Below are 5,000 nucleotides of genomic sequence, written 5' to 3'. Positions count from 1 at the left end.
ACAAACTCAAATGAGACAAATATTATGGAAATGAGGGTCAGGGTGTGAGAATGAATGTGACCAGCAATAATTATGGGGTTCGACACAGAATTGTGATAGTAAAAACCGCAACTGAACTTGAACTTGCAAAATGACACCCTATACCCTATATAGTGCACTTACTTTGGGGAATATGTAGGGAATATAATCCCGTACACGACAGTAACCTTTGCTAATATACTGTATGTGATTACGTAAATACACTGAAATGGAACTGGAAAACGTATCTACTTATAATAAGTTCTTCTAATTACTGTGGATGTTTTGTGCATCTGTCTAACCAAGTGTTCACCCTCTTTAAGGAACATCAACAAACAGGAGACATTCATCACAGAAAAGGCTTAACTAGACCACCAATTGTACACTACCAGTCAAAAACACCTACTCATTCAAGGGTATTTCTTTATTTGTACTATTTTCTACATTGTAGAATACTAGTGAAGACATCATCTCACATATGAAATAACACATATGGAATCATGTAGTAACCAAAAAAGTGTTAAACAAATGAAAATATATTTTAGATTGTTCTAAGTAGCCACCCTTTACATTGATGACAGCTTTGCACACTCTTGGCATTCTCTCAACCCGCTTCACCTGGAATGCTTTTCCAACAGTTTTGAACTGTTGAACTTCACTCTGCAGTCCAACTCATCCCAAAACATCTCAACTACTTGCCCTCCAGAACACCTACACCACCCGATGTCACAGGAAGGCCATAAAGATCATCAAGGACAACAACCACCCGAGCCACTGCCTGTTCACCCCACTATCATCCAGAAGGCGAGGTCAGTACAGGTGCATCAAAGCAGGGACCGAGAGACTGAAAAACAGCTTCTATCTCAAGGCCATCAGACTGTTAAACAGCCACCACTAACATTGAGTGGCTGCTGCCAACATACTGACTCATCTCCAGCCACTTTAATAATGGAAATTGATGTAAAAAATGTATCACTAGCCACTTTAAACAATGTCACTTAATATAATGTTTACATACCCTACATTACTCATCTCATATGTATATACTGTACTCTATACCATCTACTGCATCTTGTCATCTTTATGTAATACATGTATCACTAGCCACTTTAAACTATGCCACTTTTATGTTTACATACCCTACATTACTACCTATCTTACCTATGCCGTTCTGCACCATCACTCATTCATATATCTTTATGTACATATTCTTTATCCCTTTACAGTTGTGTGTATACGGTAGCAGTTTTGGAATTGTTAGGTTAGATTACTCGTTGGTTATTACCGCATTGTCAGAACTAGAAGCACAAGCATTTCGCTACACTCGCATTAACATATGCTAACCATGTGACAAATAAAATTTGATTAGATTTTTTTTATTTGAATTAGGTTGAGGTCGGGTGATTGTGGAGGCCAGTTCATCTGATGCAGCACTCCATCCCCCTCCTTGGTCAAATAGCCCTTACACAGCCTGGAGGTGTGTTTTGGGTCATTGTCCTGTTGGGAAAAAAATGATAGTCCCACTAAGAGCAAACAGTGTCACCAGCAAAGCACCTCCACACCATCACACCTCCTCCTCCATGCTTCACGGTGGGAACCACACATTCGGAGATCATCCATTCAACTACTCTGCATCTCACAAAGACATAGTGGTTGGAACCAAAAATCTCAAATTTGGACTCAAAGGAAAGATTTCCAACGGGCTATAATGTCCAATCCTCGTGGATTGGCTCAAACGCATTAAGAAGTTCCACAAATTAACTTTAACAAGGCACACCTGTTAATTGAAATGCATTCCAGGTGACTACCTCATGAAGCTGGTTGAGAGAGTACCAAGAGTGTGCAAAGCTGTCATCAATTCAAATGGTGGCTACTTTCAAGAATGTTGAACACTTTTTTGGTTACTACATGACTCCATGTGTGTTATGTCATAGTTTTGATGTCTTCACTATTATTCTACAAAGTAGAAAATAGTAAAAAAATAAAGAAAATCCTTGAATGAGTAGGTGTGTCCAAACTTCTGACTGGTACTGTATGTTCTGCATCCCGAATGGCAGTGGTGTGGTAGTGTCGGGAATAGGGTGCCATTTGGAACACATCCCATATATAGTACCAGACATGCCTCAAAGCAAGCTGCTCACCTATGTAAATATGGCATTTATAAATAGTCTAATTGGAACTAAAATTGTCAGTGGTAGACAGTTTTAAATTCACTGTGTAGTGTAGCGGTATCACATCCGTGCACCAGCGGCGATATACATTTTTTTCCTTCACATCTGTGTGTTCTAAGTGTTCTGTTGCGGAACTCCGACCGGGACATGAAAGAGGAAATGCATGCAGGATGTGGCAGGAAGAACATTGGCACGACAACCTAACTAAAACTATCTGACAAAAAACTCAAATGATACGACACCGAAACAGCATTACACACTTTTAAGAATTCCTTTAGTATTGCTGTCGAACAATTCCCTGTAGTCTATCCCATGCCTACATCAATCCAAGGCTTTAAACATTTGTGGAGAGTAGTCTCCCCCTCTCTCTCTCTCTCTCTCTCTCTCGCTCTCTCTCTCTCGCTCTCTCGCTCTCTCTCTCTCGCTCTCTCGCTCTCTCTCTCTCTCTCTCCAAAGCTTTCCTTAACTTTGGGTCAGTCACAGTGGTCAGGTATTCTGCCACTGTGTTCACTCTGTTTAGGGCAAAATTTAATTATTTCCAATGTGTCAAGTAATTATCTTTTTGTTTTCTCATGATTTGGTTGGGTTTAATTGTGCTGCCGTCCTGGGGCTCTGTGGGGTCTGTTTGTGTTTATGAATAGAGCCCCAGGACCAGCTTTCTTAGGGGACTCTTCTCAACGTTAATCTCTCTGAAGGTGATGGTTTGGGAATCTCTTAAGTTTAGGTGGTAGTAGAATTCAACGGCTCTTTTCTGGATTTTGACCTGCTCTTCATGCATTATTTGGTGTTTTACGTCGTACACATGATATTTTTTTGCAGAATTCTGCATGCAGTCTCAATTTGGTGTTTGTCCCATTTTGTGAATTCTTGGTTGGTGAACAGACTCCTGACCTCAAAACCATAAAGGGCAATGGGTTTTATAACTGATTCAAGTATTTTTAGCCAGATCCTAATTGGGATGTCAAATTTTATGTTCCTTTTGATGGCATAGAAGGCTCTTCTGGCCTTGCCTCGCAGATCGTTCGCAGCTTTGTGGCAGTTACCTGTGGTGCTGATGTTTAGGCTGAGGTATGTATCATTGTTTGTGTGCTCTAGGGAAACGGTGTCTAGATGGAATTTGTATTTGTGGTCCTGGCAACTGGACCTTTTTTGAAACACGGTTCTTTTTTGTCTTACTGAGATGTACTGTCAGTGCCCAGGTCTAACAGAATCTGTGCAGAAGATCTAGGTGCTGCTGTAGGCCCTCCTTTGTTGGGGACAGAAACACCAGGTCATCAACAAACAGTAAACATTTGACTTCATATTCTAGTAGGGTGAGGCCAGGTGCTGCAGACTGTCCTAGTGCCCTCGCCAATTCGTTGAAGAGGGTGGGGCTTAAGCTGCATCTCTGTCTCACCCCCCGGCCCGTGGAAAGAAATGTGTGTTTTTTTGCCAATTTTAACCGCACACTTGTTGTTTGTGTGCAAATGTTAGAATTTTAAAATGTTGTATGTTTTTCCACCAACACCACTTTCCATCAATTTGTTTTGGTTTGTTTGTTTGTTAATTACGGTGTGCAGGGTGAATACGTGGTCTGTCGTACGGTAATTATGTAAAAATCCAATTTGACATTTGCTCAGTACATTGTTTTACTGTGTGAGTCTGCTGTTAATGATAATGCAGAGGATGTTCCCAAGGTTGCTGTTGACGCATATCCCATGGTAGTTATTGGGGTTCAATTTGTCTCCACTTTTGTGGATTGGGGTGATCAGTCCTTGGTTCCAAATATTGGGGAAGCTGCCAGAGCTGCGGATGATGTTAAAGAGTTTTTATATAGCCATTTTGAATTTGTGGTATGTATATTTGATCATTTAATTGAGGATACCATCAACACCACAGGCCTTTTTGGGTGGAGTGTTTGTATTTTGTCCTGTAGTTCATTCAATGTAATTGGAGAATCCAGTGAGTTCAGGTACAGTAGTCTTTAATAATTGTTGATTATAAGATTTGTATTTCATCATGCATATGTTTTTGCTGTTTGTTCTTTGTTAAAGGGACACAAAGATTGGAGAAGTGGTTTATCCACACATCTCCCTTTTGGATAGATAACTCTTCGTGTTGTTATTTGTTTAGTGTGTTACAATTTTCCCAGAAGTGGTTAGATTCTATGGATTCTTCAATTATATTGAGCTGATTTCTGATGTGCTGTTCCTTCTTTTTCCGTAGTGTATTTCTGTATTGTTTCAGTCATTCACCAGAGTGAAGGTGTCGTCGGCTCAGGTGCTCTGGGTCTCTGGGTCTCTATGTTTTTGGCTGGGTAGGTTTCTCAATTTCTTTCTTAGGTTTATGCATTCTTCATCATACCATTTGTCATTGTTGTCCATTTTCTTCGCTTGTCTGCTTGACATGTTTAGATTTGATACGGAAGCTGAGAGGTTAAATATACTATTTAGGTTTTCTACTGCCATGTTTACAACTTCACTATTACAGTGAAACATTTTGTCCAGGAAGTTGTCTAAAGGGATTGAATTTGTTGTTGCCTAATTATTTCTGGTAGCTTCCCACACTACTTTCGTTCCATCTATGAATGTCTTAATATTATTCAGCTCCTTTGGCTTTGATGCCTCATGATTGAGTATTGCCCTGTTCAAGTAGCCTGTGATTTTGCTGTGATCTGATAGAGGTGTCAGTGGACTGACTGTGTGACTCTGAGAGTGTCTGATGGAGAAGCTGTCTTCATGAAAGTATGGAGATTCTAGTGGAGGGACATACAGTGCATTCGGAAAGTATTCAGTATTCAGAACTTTTTACACATTTTGTTACCTTACAGCC

General features: G+C 40.2%; 1 protein-coding gene across 3 annotated transcripts in view; it reads right to left on the bottom strand.

The window, feature by feature from the left end:
* The window catches only part of cadm3 (cell adhesion molecule 3), a 74,801-nt gene that overhangs the window by 32,360 nt on the left and 37,441 nt on the right, over nucleotides 1-5,000 (bottom strand). The window lies entirely within an intron of this gene.

This window comes from Oncorhynchus keta, chromosome 15 (assembly GCF_023373465.1).
Source record: "Oncorhynchus keta strain PuntledgeMale-10-30-2019 chromosome 15, Oket_V2, whole genome shotgun sequence".
Lineage (NCBI taxonomy): Eukaryota > Metazoa > Chordata > Actinopteri > Salmoniformes > Salmonidae > Oncorhynchus > Oncorhynchus keta.
The sequence above is the reverse complement of the archived record's forward strand: the minus strand, read 5'-3'. Positions and strand labels throughout refer to the sequence as shown.